This window comes from Pongo pygmaeus, chromosome 11 (genome assembly GCF_028885625.2).
Source record: "Pongo pygmaeus isolate AG05252 chromosome 11, NHGRI_mPonPyg2-v2.0_pri, whole genome shotgun sequence".
NCBI classification, from domain to species: domain Eukaryota; kingdom Metazoa; phylum Chordata; class Mammalia; order Primates; family Hominidae; genus Pongo; species Pongo pygmaeus.
Genome location: NC_072384.2, coordinates 13792452 through 13812085, shown reverse-complemented (window position 1 = coordinate 13812085; position 19634 = coordinate 13792452). Strand labels below are relative to the sequence as shown.

The following is a 19634-nucleotide window of genomic DNA, read 5'->3' as shown; positions in this document are numbered from 1 at the left end:
AAAGACTGGTGGTTACATTGCCATGTGTTTTTCTGCATGGCATCATCATCTTAACTATGGACTTTATGTGCTTTCACAGCAAGATGTTTCTAGTATTTAGAAATGGACCTTATGCATCGTATACTTCATAAGAGCTTGGAAAGCTCTCACCCAGTATTACCAAATGCCAGACATCTGTCTATGTAGACCATTTTGTGCCACAGCCAGAATTCATTCTGGGTGACATGCTGTTCTTGGCTGCTAAGGAAGTGATGTGGGGGAGCCAGGTGTCTCTCGCTGTCTGTGAGTCTATGGGAAAAAGGAGAACACTGAAAGGCACTAAGTTTATGGCCACATTTAGAGGAGCTTGTCAAGGCAACACAAGAGTGTTATAGTCCTATGTGGCCAACACCAACCTGAGTTTTTACAGCAGTTATTGCATAATGATCACAGTCATATTCAAGTTCACATTCTAAATCTTAGATTCTACAAAAACTCTGTCTGATAATGTCCTATAGACCTTTTGGTAGCTAAAATCAATGAGTTTGAAAAATAATTTGAATTTGGCTTGCTCACATTTTCAGTAGAATGCACTCGTGATTCCTGCTCTGTCATTGTATTTTACATGTGTGGCTGTCCCTCTTGCTGTGTTGGAAGTCAATGTTCCAGAATGTTAACTTCTACAAATACCTATGTATAGAGCAAAGAGAAAACTCTTCAAGTCAAAAGAGTGTATGTTGTTTCAGAGCAGCTCTCTAGCCTTGGATTTGAAACTATAATATTTATTACACAGAAAGAAGATGGTTCTTTTTTGTATTTTATTTTTAATTTTTGTGGGTACATAGTATTTATGGAGTACATGAGATGTTTTGATACGGGCATGCAATGTGAAAAAAGCACATCATAGAGAATGGGGTATCCCCTCAGTGATTCTTTGAGTTAGAAACATTCCAATTACACTCTGTTATTTTCAAATATATGATTAAGTTATTATTGACTATAGTCACCCAGGTTTGCTATCAAATAGTAGGTTTTTATTATATATTATTTCTTTTTTGTTTTTTGTATCCATTAACAATTCCTGCCTCCCCCTCACTCTCTCACTATCCTTCCCAACCTCTGGTAATCATCCTTCTACTCTCTATGTCCATGAATTTAATTGTTTTTATTTTTAGATCCCGGAAATAAGTGAGAACATGTGATGTTTGTATTTCTGTGCCTGGCTTATTTTTCTTGACATAATAATCTTCAGTTCCATCCATGTTGTTGCAAATGACAGGCTTTCATTTTTATGGCTGAATAGTACTCCACTGTGTATATGTACCACATTTTCTTCATTCATCTGTTGATGGACACTTAGGTTGCTTTCAAATATTAGTAATTGTAAACAGTGCTGCAGCAAACCTAGGAGTACAGAAATCTCTTTGATATACTCATTTCCTTTCTTTTGGGTATATACCAAGCAGTGGGATTTTTGGATCATATGGTGGTATATCTGTTTTTTTCAGGAAACTCCAAACTGTCCAAGGAGATAGTTGTGTTGTGATTACTTCATTGAGAAATTTAACTTATGAGCAGTTGAAAGGAATGCAAGTTGCTGGAAAATCAGAATGAAGAGTGCAAAATGACAAAGCTACAATGTATTGTCATTATTCACTCTGATGTGAAAAAGGCAGTGAATTTAATAGAAAATAACTTCGCAGAGTAAAATCTCAGGTGTGTTTTTTTAGTGCCACAGTCTTGGATGATGGGTTCCTAGAAGCTCTCAACATCTCTTCTTAATTAGAGAAAGTGTTAAGCCCCAAAGTAGCTGGAGCAGTATGTCTTCAATTTTTGACAAGAAAGCAGGAACTTGATTACTTTGAGTGCTGTGCTATTCATTAGTTTCTGCTTTCATTGAGAATGCAACAAAAGCCAACTAGGCTGCTGCTAACTCCTTGCTGGACATCTTCTGCCACTATCACAGGAACTGTGATCTCACTGGACAGTTAACTAGGAAGCCTTTAATCTTGAATGACTGCTGCACAAATGATCTTCAAACCATTTTAGCCACCAGAGGAATTATCTTCAAATACCCAAAATCCATCAGTATCTTGAATCATGCTAGATTTTGAATCATTCTTAACAAGCCATGTAAAGGGGGATCTCTGGCCTTGAAATAGTGATTTTTTTATACAGAAAGGAGAATGCAGAATGGTCAGACTACCATGCACTGTTAAATTCGATTTCAAGAAATTACAGGAAAACTTTCCAAAGTTCCGTCTCACAGAATTTATTTTTGCAAAGAATTCCAAGATAAGTTTAGTTTTATGGAAGATTTTTATGTGGTTTTTACTCATTCTTCATCTCAGACATCAACAGATGATTACATCACTTATTTAGCTAGTAAATTTATTAATATAAAACTCAGAGACATTCCAATATCCACATTGCTTACACCATTAGGGATAGATTCAATGTCAGCTATGACAATTGAAAACAAGCTGTTTTGTGATTTAAAGATTTAAATTTCTCTAACCAAACTGCTTGATCCAGATGCAGCACTGCAAATGTTAATATTTGTTCTGGAAGAACAATCAAATAAGACTTAAGAGGAAAAGGAATGGCCACAATCTGCCTGAAATTTTTTTTTTTTTTAAATATGCAGCCTACTAAATCAGAATGAAAATAGAAGTACAAGATTATAAACAAAATGCAATCAAACTTTTCTTAAGCTTACCTAAAGTTATTTTATCTGAAAATTTCAAGCAACTTTGTTCAACATTAAATTGACAATATAAACTAACAAGTCTTTTGAATTTATGTATGGTAGTAAACATTCTCTCTATTAACTTTATTACCTAAGGCTAAACCTAAAATTTTTAAGCAAAATTAGAAAAATAGTCTTCACTTATCAAAGAATAAAGTTTGTTACATTTAGTATTTTCCCAATAAAATTGGTCATTCTTGGTTTTTTACTTGGAGAATCTGTGCAAAATATCACTAAAAATAAATTAGCAGTAGAAATTATTTCTAAGTAACAAAAAAAAATGAAGAATGGTTTCACAAAGAAAAAAAAAACTTGCTTAATTAGCAGAGTATCGTCTCTGTGATTTTTGTGATTATTTGATCAGTGTCCTGAGATGGATACAATGGCAAGTAATGACAAAATTAAAATAAGCATGCAGATGTTTTTAAATTAAGTGCTAAAAAATAATGGGTCGTGCAAAGCCCTTAAAAACATTGTGGCCTAATTCTAAAGTTTTTTGCTACTATGCTACATCACACCCAACATCAGTTAAGTGCTCATTCTGTGACAGGTAGTACATTACGTTTTAGCAAACTACACAAGACCCCTATGTGATAATATGCTTCAGGGTTGTAAGGTTGGGTGCATTTACTGGTCTTGAATTTTCTGGGAGTGTACAAACCCAATATTAGTCTAGATGCCCAAAAATCTATGCAGACATCACAGTAGAATGGAGAGGAATCTTGACCACAGGAAGCTGTGTTGTGGCATTTATTTTGAAATTATTTTTTCTTGATTTTTTTGCCTTTTAATTGTTTTGTGAGTTTTTTAATGTACAGAATATTTTTTAATTATTATGTATATAAACTGATTAGTCTTCATTTTAAACTTACGCCTCTGGGGTCTTACTTGGGTTTCTCCTAACAATATTATACACATACTTGCAATAATTTCTCTCATACTGCTTTTAACTAATTTAATTTTTCAACTTTTTAAGAATAACAGTGATATTAACTGTAAAAATGCTGAAGTGACATATGAATTTATGAAGTGCATATGTATTTTTTATTTTACCAATGAGATGGGAAAAATGCTGTCTTATATTTTAACATACATTTTGGCCATTACACAGATGAAGCAACTTTTCATTTGTTAATACATAATGCATACTTTTTCTTCTGTGCAATTCCTCTTTATATTCTTTGCTCATTTTCCCACTGGGATTTGCAAGTTCTTTATTATTTGATAATCTCTATACATTCTGAATATCCATTTTTTGTTATATATACCATGTAAATATTTTCTTCTAATTTGTTATTTGTCTTTTAATGGTATTTATCAATTGTTTGCTAAAAATGAGTTTGTTTAGTTAGTAAAATTTTTCTGTCTTTTACTTGATGATATTTGTATTTCACGTCATGAGGAAAAGGCATGAATATTTTAAAAACTTCGTTGTATTTTATTTTTTATTTCATTCTTTAAGTTATTTGAAATTTATTGTTTATTTCTTCAAATTCCAAATAATAACTTTCTCAAAGCAATGCTTTTTTCTACTGATTTCAAATGTTATATTTGTCTTCTCTGAAGTTCTTGTCTATTTGATACCTGACTGTCACACTACTGCTGTGGATGTGCTTCATACCATCACAGTACTGCAGGGTTATAAGATTATCTGATAGCCAATAGAAGCAGACCTCTACTCATTGTCGTTCTTTTTTCTTTTGGAGAATAAAGTTAGCTATTTTTATCTGGGTTCTCAATTTTTTTTTTTCTTTTTGAGATGAAGCCTTGCCCTCTCACCCAGGCTAGAGTGCAGTGGCACGATCTTGGCTCACTGCAACCTCTGCCTCCTGGGTTCAATTGAATCTCCTGCCTCAGCCTCCTGAGTAGCCAGGATTACAGGCATTCATCACCATGCCTGGCTAAGTTTTTTATTTTTAGTAGAGACAGGGTTTCACCATCTTGGCCAGGCTGGTCTTGAACTCCTGACCTCGTGTTGCACCCACCTCTGATTCCCAAAGTCCTGGGATTACAGGTGTGAGCCACCGCACCTAGCTGGGTTCTCAGTTTTGTGTAAATTTTAAAGTAGATGATCAAATCACATACCAATTACTATCTGATTGAAATTTCAATGTTTTTATATATGTTTCGAGACTGAAGCCATCTCTTTTCTTTCAGCACTTCAGATGTTTATCTTTCAATTCAAAATGTATTCTAAATTTTATTTTGATGTTTCTTTGTGAATTATTTAGAAGTTTGTTGTTTGATTTCCAAACACTTGTGTTTTTACTAAGTATCTTATTGATATTCATTTTTTTCTTTTTAAATTTATATTGTAGGTTCAAGGGGTACATGTGCAGCTTTGTTATGTAGGTAAATTGCATGTTGCTGGGGTTTCATGGAAAAAATAATTTAGTCACTGAGGTAGTGAGCATAGTACCTGATAGGCATAAGTAATTTTTCAGTCCTCACCGATTTTCCACCCTCTACCCTCACACAGGCCCTGGTATCTATTGGTCCCTGTTTTAGACCATGTGGAGCCAATGTTTCTCTCTCATTTATAGGTGATAATATATGCTTTCTTTTTCTGTTTTTGTGTTAATTTGCTTAATTTGTGGGATGTAGCCTCCAGCTACATCTATTTTGTTGCAAAAGCCATAATTTTATTGTTTTTTTGTTGCTATGCAGTATTTCATGGTGTATATGTACCAATTTTTTTTCTTTTTGAGATAGAGTCTCACTCTGACACCCAGGCTGGAGTGCTGTGGCATAATCTGGGCCCACTGCAACCTTCGCCTCCCAGGTTCAAGCTATTCTGCCACCTCAGCTTCCCAAGTAGCTGGGTCTACAGGCATGCACCACCACGCCTGGCTAATTTTTGTATTTTTAGTAGAGATGGTGTTTCACCATGTTGGCCAGACTTTTCTCAAACTCCTAATATCAAATGATCCACCCATCTCGGCCTCCCAAAGTGCTGGGAATACAGGCATGAGCAACCACGTCAGGCGGTACACATTTTTTTTTCTAGTCCACCACTGATGAGCCTCTAGGTTGGTTCCATGTTTTTGCTACTGTGAATAGTGCTGTGATAATCATACAAGTACGTGTGTCATTTGGTAGAACAATTTATATTTCTTTGTGTATGTACCCAGTAATGAGATTGCTGCACCAAGTGATAGTTCTGTTTAAGTTTTTTGAGAAATCTTCAAACTGCTTTATACAATGGCTGAATTAATTTACATTCCCAACAGAAGTGTATAAGATTTCCCTTTTCTCTGCAACCTCAGCAACATCTGTTATTTTCTGACTTTTTATTAGTAGCCATTGTGATTGGTATGAAATGGTATCTCATTGTGGTTTTCATTTGCATTTCTCTAATGATTAGTGATTTTTAAAATGGAGCATTTTTTCATATTCTTGTTGACAGCATGTATGTGTTTTTCGAGAAGTGTCTGTTCTTGTCCTTTGCCCATTTTTCAATGAGGTTGTTTAGTTTTTGCTTAAAAATTTTTTTAAGTTCCTTATAGGTTCTGGATATGAGACCTTTGTCAGATCCATAGTTTGCAAATATTTTCTCCCATTTTGTAGCTTGTCTGTTTACTCTGCTGATAGTTTCTTTTGTTGAACATAATCTCCTTAGTATACTTAGGTCCCACTTGTCTATTTATGTTTTTGTTGCAATAGCTGTTGGAAACTTGATCATAAAATCCTTGTTATTGCCTATGTCCAGAATATTATGTTCTGGGTTTTTATAGTTTTAGGTTTTACATATAGGTCTTTAATTCATCTTAAGTTGATTTTTTAAATATGTTGGAAGGAAGTTGTCCATTTTAAATCTTCTGAATATGGCTAACCAGTTATCCTAGTACCATTCATTGAATAGGGAGTCTGTTCCCATTGCTTCTAATTATAGACTTTGTCAAAGATCAGATGGTTGTAGGAGTGCAGCCTAAAACCTTCTCTGATCTGTTCCATTGGCTTTTGTGTCATGGTTTTTGTACCAGACATATGATGTTTTGGTTACTATATCCTTGGAGTATAGTTTGTGAACCCCAAAAATCTGAGACAGGTCTCAAAGTTAATTTACAAAGTTGACATTGCCCAGCTAGCCATATGTAGAAAGCTGAAACTGGATCCCTTCCTTACACCTTATACAAAAATTAATTGAAGATGGATTAAAGACTTAAATGTTAGACCCCAAACCATAAAAACCCTAGAAGAAAACGTAAGCAATACCATTTGGGACATAGGCATGGGCAAGGACTTCAGGTCTAAAAACACCAAAAGCAATGGCAACAAAAGCCAAAATTGGCAGATGGGATCTAATTAAACTAAAGAGCTTCTGCACAGCAAAAGAAACCACCATCAGAGTGAACAGGTAACCTACAGAATGGAAGGAAATTTTTGCAGTCTACTCATCTGACAAAGGGCTAATATCCAGAATCTACAATGAACTCAAATTTACCAGAAAAAAACAAACAACCCCATCAAATGGGTGAAGGATATGAACAGACACTTCTCAAAAGAAGACATTTATGCAGCCAAAAGACACATGAAAAAATGCTCATCATCACTGGCCATCAGAGAAATGCAAATCAAAACCACAATGAGATACCATCTCACACCAGTTAGAATAGCGATCATTAAAAAGTCAGAAAACAACAGGTGTTGGAGAGGATGTGGAGAAATAGGAACACTTTTACACTGTTGGTGGGACTGTAAACTAGTTCAACCATTGTGGATGTCAGTGTGGCGATTCCTCAGGGATCTAGAACTAGAAATACCATTTGACCCAGCCATCCCATTAGTGGGTATATACCCAAAGGATTATAAATCATGCTGCTACAAAGACACATGCACACGTATGTTTATTGCGGCACTATTCACAATAGCAAAGACTTGGAACCAACCCAAATGTCCAACAGTGATAGACTGGATTAAGAAAATGTGGCACATATACACCATGGAATACTATGCAGCCATAAAATTGATGAGTTCATGTCCTTTGTAGGGACATGGATGAAGCTGGAAACTATCATTCTCAGCAAACTATTGCAAGGACAAAAAAACCAAACACCACATGTTCTCACTCATAGGTGGGAATTGAACAAAGAGAACACTTGGACACAGGAAGGGGAACATCACACATTGGGTCTGTTGTGGGGTGGGGGGAGGTGGGGAGGGATAGCATTATGAGATATACCTAATGTAAATGATGAGTTAATGGGTGCAGCACACCAACATGGCACATGTATACATATGTAACAAACCTGCACACTGTGCACATGTACCCTAGAACTTAAAGTGTAATAAAAAAAAATATATATATATAAATAAATGGCTGATCAGGAAAAAAAATTTAGGAAGTAGAATTCAACAACACATCGAAAAGATTACACTTCATGATTAAGTGGGAATTATCTCTGGCATGCAAGGCTGGTTTAACATATGTAAATCAATCAATGTGATATATCACATTAACAAAATGAAAGATAAAACCACATGGTCAGCTGAATTGATGCAGAAAAAGCATTTAACAAAGTACAGCAACCTTTCTTGATAAAACCTCTTAATAGTTTATGTATGGAAGGAAAGTTCCTCAACATAATAAAGACCATTTATGAGAAACCCATGGCCTACATCATAATCAGTAGGGAACAACTAAAAGCTTTTCTACTAAGATTGAGTACAAGATAGGGATGCCCAGTCTCATCACTTTTATTCAACATAGTACTTGCAAGAGCAATCTGACGAGAAAAAAAAGCAACTAAATTAAAGTAAAATTATCTCTATTTGCAGATGACAAGACCCTTTATGTAAAAAACTCCAAAAATTCCACAAAAAACTCTGAGAACTACTAAATCAATTCAGTTAAGCTGCAAAGTATAAACTCAACATATAAAAATCAGTTGCATTTCTATATACAAATAACCTAGCTGACAAAGAAATCAAGAAAACAATCTCATTTACAATAGCATCAAAGAAAAACATATACTTAGGAATGAATTTAACCAAGAAGATGGAAGATGTGTACACTTGAAAACCATGAAACATTGATGAAAGAAATTTAGATATGAACAAATGAAAAGATATCCTATGTTTATGGATCAGAAGAATTAATATTGTTAAAATGTTCACACTACCCAAAGCAAATATACAGATTTAACACAATCCTCATCAAAGTTCTGATGGCATTCTTCACAGAACAGAAAAAAACAATGCTGGCTAGGCATTGTGGTTCACGCCTGTAATCCTGGCACTTTGGGAGGCCGAGGCAGGTGGATCATGAGGTCAGGAGTTGGAGACCAGCCTGGCCAACATAGTGAAACCCTCTCTCTACTAAAAGTACAAAAATTAGCCGGATATAGTGGCATGTGCCTGTAGTCCCAGCTACTCAGGAGGCTGAGGCAGGAAAATTGTTTGAATCCGGGAAGTGGAGGTTTCAGTGAGCCGAGATTGTGCCACTGCACTCCAACTTGGGCAACAGAGTGAGACTTCATCTCAAAAAAAAAAAAAAAAAACGGAAAAAGCAATCCTGAAACTCATATGGAACCACAAAAAACCCCAAACAGCCAGCAGATTACTGTGAAAGAAAAAGTTGGAGGCAGCACACCTCTTGATTTAAAATTGTATTACAAAGCTATAGTAATCAAAACAGTATGATACTGGCATAAAAACAAAAAATATAGACCAATGGAACAGAACAGAGACCTTTGAAATAAATCCAAACATATACTGTCAACTAATTTTTGACAAGAGCAAACAAGACAACATAATGGAAAGAAAAATAGTCTCATCAATAATAGTGCTGGGAAAACTGGATTTTCACATGCAAAAGAATAAAAATGGATCCTGATCATACACCATACACAAAAATCAACTCAAAACAGATACAAGACTCAAGACTCAAATAAGACCTGAAACCGTAAAACTCCTAGAAGACAACATAGGGGGAAAGCCTCTTGACATTGGCCTTAGCAATTATTTTTTGGATGCCACACCACAAGCCAGGCTACAAATGGAGACATAAACAAGGAGGACTGCATCAAACTAAAAAGCTTCTGCACAGCAAAGGAAACAACCAATAAAATGAAAAGAGAACCTACAGACTGGAAGAAATATTTGCAGATCACATATCTAATAAAGTGTTAATGTCCAAAAATCAGTAAAGAACTCTTTTAATAACAGAAAAACAACCCAGTTGAAAAATGAGCCAAATAGGAAATGACCAATAGCAAATGGGGAGATGTACATTAAAAAAATACAAAGTAGCAGACATATAGGATGATCAAGTTAGAGATCTAATGTACATCATGAGGGCTATAGTTAACAAAAATGTATTGTCTTTGGGATTTTTGTTAAATAAGTAGATTTTAGCTGTTCCTGTCACACACAAAAAATGTAACTGTGAGATGGTAGATATGTTAATTTGCTTCACTATAGTAACCAGTTTACTGTCTATTAAGGTCATGTGGTCAACCTCAAATATATAAAATAAAATTTATTTTAAAGAAGAAAAGTTTGTCTTCAATCCAGAAAGAACCACTATTACCATTTTTTGGTATTCCATTCCAAAATATTCCATGAATATACACTTGTTCAATCAGATTTAATGTTAGACTTTATATTTGAACAATCAAAGCACATAAGAAATTATAGAAAAGTGTCTGTGTGATTCCTTGTCTGCAGAGCACAGGCTGCATCTCCACCAACACACACGCCACTGGTACTTTGTACGGAGTCCTTGTTTGCCTTTAGTCTGATGCTGTGGGTGAGCCTGAGTTGTCCTGTGGTCCACATTCCTGACCAGGTGTCTTTCTCACCCACTGGTTTCAACAAAGATGTTACTGGGTTATAGAAGGCTGGGATGGAAACAGGATACCAAGTTCACATGAAGACAGTATCTGAAAAGAGAAGTAATTTACTTTAACATTTTCAAAAGAAGATTCATATCCATATTGCAAAGAAACAAAGAACAAAACCTTCACTCCAGACTTCTCTACCTGGTTGCAAAGTATTTGAAGGGAAAGCTCACTAAGGAAGCTACTCTCATAGATCCCAGGACTGTTACTGGGTGTGGCCAGGGGGCTGCAGACACAAGGCGGATGGGCACACCGCATAAAACTGGGAGATCTAAGGCTGGAGCTGCTCAACTCTCTAGATACCTGACTCCAGCCTCTCATCACACTGGCTAGAATTCAAGCATGAATGGTAACACCCTGCCCTGAACACTACTCAAGACACTCACTGCTCATCAGCAGCTTATGCTCAAAGCTGGCCTGGAAGGCTCCTTCTGGAGCCCGGAGTGCTTTCTTGATCTCCTGCCTTATCTCACTGACAGTTTGAATCACAGCACCTTCAAATTTGGCCACTTCCAAGGCAGAGTTAAACATTTCCTATGGGTATAGCAAGATAAAAACACACACACAAAATCATATACTTTATGCTTTACTTCGTACCTCAAACATACATCCTTGGTTAAAGAACAAAAACAACTCACTGAAAGGTGATAAAATAATCAAAATGTATTTGCCCCTGAAAGTGGAATTACTACCACAAAAAGAATACAACTCTTTCATTTTTCCCAAAATAATCATGTGGGTTCATGGGCATGCTCATCACTGCTGTCTGTGTGGAAGAGAAGATTGAAGAGGGATTTACTGGACTGCACTGGCCTAGGCAGCCTTTGCTGGCATCTCTCAGCCTAGACTGCAGCCCAGAACCTTTTACTGAGATGCATGCACTTAGAACATGAAAACAGTAAGATAAATGCTGGTGGTATTATTACTTTATATTGCAAGAACACTTAATGATCTTACTATGTGTTTTTAATAGAAACATCCCCACTAATGAAATTGTCAATAAATACTGCTCAAACCACCTTCCCCAAATACTGAAAAACAGTACATCCATTTGTCTACCCTTGCCAAGTTGTCTGCAAATGCTTTATTTTTCTACTGAATGGTTAGACAAACTTGTGATTTTTTTTTCCCTTTCTTAACACAAATCAAAAAAGTAGGAAACAGAACCCAGTGGATAAAATGACATTTTTTTTTTCTTGAGACAGTCTTGCTCTGTCGCCAGGCTGGAGTGCAGTGGTGCGATATCGGCTCACTGCAACCTCCATCTCCCAGGTTCAAAAGATTCTCCTGCCTCAGCTTCCCAAGTAGCTGGGACTACAGGCGCACGCCACCATGCCCAGCTAATTTTTTTGTATTTTAGTAGAGATGGGTTTCACCATGTTGGCCAGGATGGTCTTGATCTCCGGACCTCGTGATCCACCTGCCTCGGCCTCCCAAAGTACTGGGATTACAGACATGAGCCACCGTGCCCAGCCCCAAAATGACATATTTTCAATATGAGTTCTGTAGCAGTCTTACATGGTAGTCATGAGTAACAGCCTCAGTTCCTAAATACCTCTGTTTTACTCCTGCTTTTTTGGGCATATTTAAGTAACACAATATAAAGGAGCAAACAAACAAAACAGGAAGTTTATAAAAGATTTCAAATACTTGTGTAAAAACATGAGGCCCATATTCTAGAAGTATTTCATTCCTTTTCTCAAACAATATGGGCATTTATAAATATGAGAATATATAGATATACAAACCTTAATAAATGAAGTGTTCTTGAAAATTTTATATGGAAAACCAGTTAGCTTCAATTTCTTCACAATTTTTATGGATTTATTCAGATCAAGGACAATTCCTGTGGCAGCTATCCAAAAATCAGGCTAACAGGAACCCCAAAATTTGAAAATAGGAATAATATCAGCAAGAGAAAAACTTCAATTTTATGTGACATAATAAATTACCAAAGTGAATTTAACTTACAGTTAGCTAAGAAAAACAAGAAAGACCATCTGAACTTGCAACCCAGTGGTTTGACAAAAGCAATCCAAAACTTTAAAGTTGGTAAGCCAAACTAACAAGAGTGACTTGAGGCCAAGTGTGGTGGTTCATGCCTGTAATCCTGGTTCTTTGGGAGGCCAAGGCAGGCAGATCATCTGAGGTCAGGAGTTCGAGACAAGCCTGGCCAACATGGCGAAACCCCGTCTCTACTAAAAATATAAAAATTAGCTTGGCACGGTTGTGCATACCTGTAATCCCAGCTACTCAGGAGGCTGAGGCAGGAGAACTGCTTGAACCCAGGAGATGGAGGTTGCAGTGAGCCAAGATTGCGCAACTGCACTCCAGCCTGGATGACAGAGTGAGACTTTGTCTAAAAGAAAAAAAAAACAGGGAGACTTGAGTACTTTCCTGAGAGTGATTTCAGAGGAACATAATTTCACTATAATGATCTGTTTGGAATGAAATGGAAAGGAAAAATACAGTTGCAATGTTTAGGAAATTAAAATTTGAACCTCTAGGGCAGATTCCTTCTGCTCATTATTCTGGTTTCTTCTCTGTTAAATGGGACCAATAAACCCTGCCCTGTCTGACTGGTCAAATGAAAATGTAGTGAACAGACTGCTACCCCAGCACGGCTGCAGGGGGTCTCATGTCTGCCTGGTCTCCCATGGCTCCTCACAACCTCATATAGTGGTTAGCACATGGTGAGCACTGCTTAAGTACTTGCTTAAATAAATCCAAAAGATACACAAAAATAGGAAATGTCTTCAGTACCATTATAATTCTTCCACTTCCCCTCCTCTACTCCCACACCCTACTGAAAAGGATGTAGGAAGATTAAAAGCAAAGGGAAATTTACTTTATGTTACTAAAAATGAGTAATTTTCAACTTAAAGTCTCATGTACGTAACCCACTTTCAGGATATATTTCTCAAGCCAATCTGTAAAAGATATCATCCAAGATAGTTACCATTGTGCCACTGACTATTGCCAAGAAACCAGTTCCCTGTGAAGTGATAGGGACTTAAAAGAAAAGGAAAAAAAGAAATATAGCAAACCACAAATTTTAGATTCTAGTTTTACATAATGGTTAGGGACATTTACATTTGGATATAGATTTACTCCAAACCACCTCCCTGCTCCCAGAAAAGAGAAAAATCTTAGGAATGGAATTTTATGAAGGAAAAGCACAAAGCTATAATGATGCAGCCTGTAAGGCTTAATATCGGCAATAAGCAAGTTATTGTAATCATATTTTAACCCAAAAGGCTGCTCTGCAATGCATGTGCTGTGGGGTTTACTTTAGAAGCCTTTGTCTTCCACTGTGGTCTTCGATATAATAGAGCAGGATGGTCTGAAACCGCCTCCACCCTACAGAAAATATGATTGGATCTTGGGGCTTGAGGATTTTCTTATACCAGCGATGTTTCTTCAGATGCATCTGACGGGACAAGAGGGTAAGATGATTGATGGAAGGGAAATCCACAGAGCCTCAGGCACCAAATACGCAGCAAAGGGACCCACCTGCATGTATCCAACATTGCCTTCACTGTTGCCCAAGCCACCCAGGATAATGGGGTAATGAGGGTCAAATATATATACAGATTCACAGAGAACATTTTCAGTCTCAATGTGGACATACATCCCAGATGGAAAAACCTCATGCTGAACTCTGGCTTGATCATCTTGATGTTCAAATTCTGCATGATTCAGCTGTACATGACAGGAAAAAACCCATATGCCGTTATCTATAATCAACGTAAGATTAATATGAACAAACGAGCAATTTCTAAGTAAACGAGCTGTGGACAGAATTATGTAGGCTTTATCCTATTAAAAATACTACACATTTAGCCGGGCACGGTGGCTCATGCCTGTAATCCCAGGACTTTGGGAGGCCGAGGCAGGTGGATCACTTGAGATCAGGAGTTCAAAACCAGCATGGCCAACATGGTGAAACCTCATCTCTACTAAAAGTACAAAAATTAGCTGGGCGTGGTGGCGCGTGCCTGTAGTCCCAGCTACTCGGGAGGCAGAGGTGAGAGAATTGCTTGAACCCGGGAGATGGAGGTTGCAGTGAGTCCAGATCGTGCCACTGCACTCCAGCCTGGGCAATAGAGCAAGATTCCATCTCAAACAAACAACAACAACAACAAAAAACCTACACATTTTACCTCTACAGTCTGCTCAGAATATGTCCCAACCGTTTTCTTCTCTGCTGCTCCAAGGGACAGCAATGTAGATTACTCTGTGGAGCCCTGCATGCCCGAACACTGGAAACGTCCCCAGTCCACACCTTTTTTTCCTTCCTCTCCAAACAATTCTTTAAACACCCGACACCGCCCTCACCTTCACTCAGCAGATGACTGTTTCCTGATTCACTCCCAAACCGAAAGAACCTTCACAGTCAACCCTCTACCTGGGTTTACTCCCTTATCCAGCCTTATCAGAGCTCTGACCTGGCCCATAAGGGAGCTATGTGTGGCTATTTAAATTAAAATTAATTACAATTACATAATATTTAAAATGCAGTTCCTCAATCACACTGGCCACATTGGAAGTGGTCCATATCAACCTGCTGCCAGGGTTACAGTATTGGGAAGCACAGACGTGCATCTCCACGATCACAGAAAGTTCTACGGGCAGCTCAGGCACAGATGATTTGTCCATGTCTGCTCAGGGCCACACATCACTTGTTCAGTAGACACCATCCACTCTTCCTGGACTTTATTCCAACAGCTCTTCCCTCTGTTATCTCTCTTATCTCAAAACCTTTTGATTCCACTTCTTCCACCAACAACTGCTCCATTTCTGTGCTTCTCTCTGCAGCAAAACCCCACAAAAGTTTTCTGCAGTCACAGCCTCCAGTTCCCCTGCTCCCGTTCTCCTACATCTATGAAAATCGGTGCTTGCCAAGATCGCTGAAGGCCTCCACGCCCTTCCTGCAGTGGTCAACTCTGTCTTCACCATAGTTAACATGGCATCGGGATCTGAACAATGTGTCACCTCCATGTACAGCTGGCCTCCCACATGCCTGCATGCTCACACTGCTTCTCCCTCCTGGGCACTGCTCAGGCCTCATGGCTGCAGTCACCCCCTCTCACCCACACCAGTCCTGCTCCTCCCACTCACTCTGCACTCACTCCTCAGCCACCTCACAGCTTGATGTGGCATCTACATGCTGAGGGCTGTACATCTAAGTCCCTGGCCAGACCTCTGTCTCGACACCTGACACTCCGCTTGTCTGCATGACACCCAGCAGACCCAAACATCATCTTCCCAAAGCTGCATCCACAGAGGATTTCCTATCTAACTTACAACACCCCATCCTTCCAGGGACTTCCAGTCACCATCCTCATTTCCTCTCACACACCCCACATTCAGTCCACCAGGAAATTCTACTGACTCAGCTTCCAAATAAAGTCTATCCAAATTAAGTCTGGCAGTCATCTCCTCTGGCAGCCCTCTGGTTTGTGCCACCCGACTGATCTCTTGGCAGAGTGATCTGATTAACTGAGTATGTTTCCTCTGCTCAAAACCCTCCAATGACTCCCATTTCAGTGTAAAATTCAGTCTTTTCCAATGGCCCACAAGGCTCTAGCTAACTTTAAATTGTAAATGGTGTGAAGCAAAGACTTCACAGTTAGTTGAGTCATGCCTGTCAAAGGTCAACCCAGACTTGCAACCATTAAGCTAATGCCTAATCAGGAGATAGTTCTTTGGCTAGATGAAGACCTAGGCTGAGCAGAGCCTTTCAACTCCATTTCACAAATCATATACCTAATCTGTTCCAGCTTACAGAGGCACTCCTGGCCCCACTAACAAGGCACAACTCAGATGCTTGCCATCAACTGTACACACATTTCTGTGTCTGCTTCATAGTGAGATCACCGCCTCCAACAGCCTGGTCAGCGCCCCCTGGCAGGACGGCCACACCATCTCCCTTTATCTCCGCATCTGACCTTACACTCCACATGTCTTTCTGAACTCTGACCAGGATGAGTTTTCAGAGCACTCCTCTTGGGAGCTCTGGTGTGTCCATAAGCCACACAGGCCACTGATCACCTGCCATTCAAATCAGGAAGCAGCGATTGGAATAGGCAGCCAATGCTTGCACTGAAGTGAACATGGTGTCTCAGATCACTACACTGTCAAAGTCTGAAAAGTAGAGACCATGTCTCAGTCATTTCTGTTTCCTAATTGTTGGTACAAAATAGGTATGCAAATTTTTCTGGTGATTTTCTGACTGCAGAAACAATGAGCTCACTGCATGAATAAACTCACTCACATGCATCTCTACCCAGGGGTCCAAATGAAAGGCACAGAAGCAGGATAGGAAGCAGAGACCCAAAAAAGTCAGGGTTTCCTGCGCTATGATAGTCTTGACAAACGGCTGAGAGGAACTGAGGTTTCTCACCTGTGCTTGTTTCTGCATTTCTCCTTTAAGATCATCAAAGTATGTTCTTTCTCCTTCATCATATTCTGCATCAAACATCTCCTTCAATTTTCTCTTCTTATCCAAATGCTTTTTCTTGGCACTTTCCTCTTCGTTGGGGTCAGTTTCTTCCTTAACTTCTTTCTCTACATCTTCATTCTTAAATTTCCACAAGAAAAAATTTGGTGTATGTTTATGAAGGTTTTTTCTTTAAACATTAGATTTTTTTAAAGTTCTATTTGAACAAAAATGTTAGGAAAATTATGTTATCATTATCAATAAAACAAAACAAAACACAACCTTTGTCTCTGAATAATGTGGTACTGCTACAGGAAATGGTTACATCTGCATTACAATTAGCTACCATTCCTTAAGCTGGCTGGGAACACAAACTGGAATAAAAATAACAGACGTGTCCCTCACCCCGATGCTCCCAGACCCTGTTCTAAAGAAATATTAGGGAGAATAGGGACTTTGTTCTTTTAAATGACACTTAAATTTAAGAAGAGGAGAATGATGGCAACAGTGGAATGTAAGCCCAAGGAGCTAAGATTTCCCTGAATGAAAAATCACAGCGGACTTGGCAGATGACTATGGCAAGAAGCGGTAGTAATTGTCATCCAAAACTTAACAAGTAAACAAGAAAGCTTCTCTCTGGTCCCCACATGCCCCCCCACCCCCCCACCCCGCTTTAGGAAGGAATCTATCCATCCAGTCTGCAATCTTCACACATCACAAGTAAGATTTGTGTTTCTCAGTGTGGGCCTCTCTCAGAACACAATGACCAACAACAGCCAGCCACAGCAAAATCATACCTGTGAGCCAGGCACGCACGTGCCACTGGCCCCACCCGCCACAGGCCCACAGAGCACTCCACATTCCAAACCTCATTCTCACTGTTCCCATGACTACAAACACACACAGAACTTTGCACTAAGGAATGCTTTGTAAAACAGTATTTCATCATCTGTTTAGGTAAACTAAATGGACCCAATCCTCATTCCACACTTCACATCAAAATCGCAATCTCAATTTTTCCAGTATAGGTAATGGACATTCTTTCTTTTTTTGAGACAGAGTCTCAGTCTGTCACTCAAGCTGGAGTTCAGTGGCATGATCTAAGCTCCCTGCAACCTCTGTCTCCCGGGTTCAAGCAATTCTCCTGCCTCAGCCTCCCAAGTAGCTGGGATTACAGGTGCATGCCACCGGGCCTGGCTGATTTTTGTATTTTTAGTAGAGATGTGATTTCACCATATTGGCCAGGCTGATCTGAAACTCCTGACCACGTGATCCACCCGCCTCACCCTCACCAGCAATCTCGAATTGCTGGGATTACAGGCATGAGCCACCGCACTCAGCCAATGGAAACTATGAGAGACACAGAGGTCTATCTCTGTCCCCCAAATGAATAGTTCAGAGTGAATAGGAAAGCTCCACAATGGTACCAGCACATGTGAAAAGGAGTCTCAATGTAAGTTCAATACAACACAATCGTGTAACACACCTAGGGGAAATCTTAGATTATATAAAACATAGCATTTAGATTAAAAGTAGAGCCTCAAATCACACCAAACCCATGGGAAGAGCTCATTCACTCATTCATTCCTTCATTTGTTTTTGGAGCTCTGGGCTTAATTATAGATCCCACTCTTAAAAAAGACAAGTAAGGCTGGGTGCAGTGGCTCACGCCTGTAAACCCAGCACTTTGGGAGCCCAGGAGATGGAGGTTGCAGTGAGCCATAATTGCGTCACTGAACTCCAGCCTGGGTGAAAGAGTGAGACCCTGTCTTAAAAAATGAAAAGAAATAGGCAAGTTAAAACTTTAGGAGAGCAACATTTAGAAGGTTATTAAAACATTTTCACATAACAGCCAAAGAACCAGGTAGAAGATATGACAGGAAGCTCCTATTTGTAATAAAAGCAAAAAAGGATAAAATAAGAATAAACTTAACAAGAAATACACCAGAACTTTATTTTAAAAAAAAAGAAGAAAAGCTTTAATATGCTACCAAGCGACAAAAGGAACAGCATCACCACCAACACTCGTAAGTGCTCTCCACACCAGGCACTGCGTTAAGTACTTTCCTTGCCTTACCCACATTCTTCAACCCAAAGAAATAGGTGTTGTAAATATTATCTACTGAATAGTGATATGCCCCCATTTGAAAAGAAAGACTCGACATCACAAATATGCCAATTCTGCCTTTAGCACAGTTGCAACCCAAAACTACCACTGAGGATTTCCAGTCTAGAGAAGACAACACATTATTCCTTCCTAAGAAGTGTAACCTAAACTCTAGAAATGAGACGAGATGATCAATGGAGAATTCTGAAAGGTGGAAAGAAAAAGGCTGCTGAGGGACTCTAGACTAGGGAATGCATAGTGGCCAGGTGTCTCCCTGGACCCCATCCAACAGGAAGGTGACCCAGGCCCAGTGTTTCCCAACTCCCAACCTAGCAATGGAAGGCAACCCAGGCAGGCTCAATGCCCCCAGATCAAAGGAGATCTTCCCCACAACAAGAAAACCAGCTCCGCACACCAAGACAACCACCATTCCCCACCCACCTAACTGCAGCAGGTGGCCCAGCCTGGGGCAGCTCCCTGTTCCCTCAGGTGGGCAACAGCAGGGACCAGTGGGAG

General features: G+C 39.0%; 2 pseudogenes; one reads left to right on the top strand and one right to left on the bottom strand.

Annotated features, from left to right (window-relative positions):
- LOC129031323 (double homeobox protein A-like) overlaps nt 1-19634 on the top strand; it is a 56516-nt pseudogene that overhangs the window by 10428 nt on the left and 26454 nt on the right.
- Nucleotides 1493-17861, bottom strand: LOC129031324 (ribosome biogenesis protein BMS1 homolog; annotated as a pseudogene).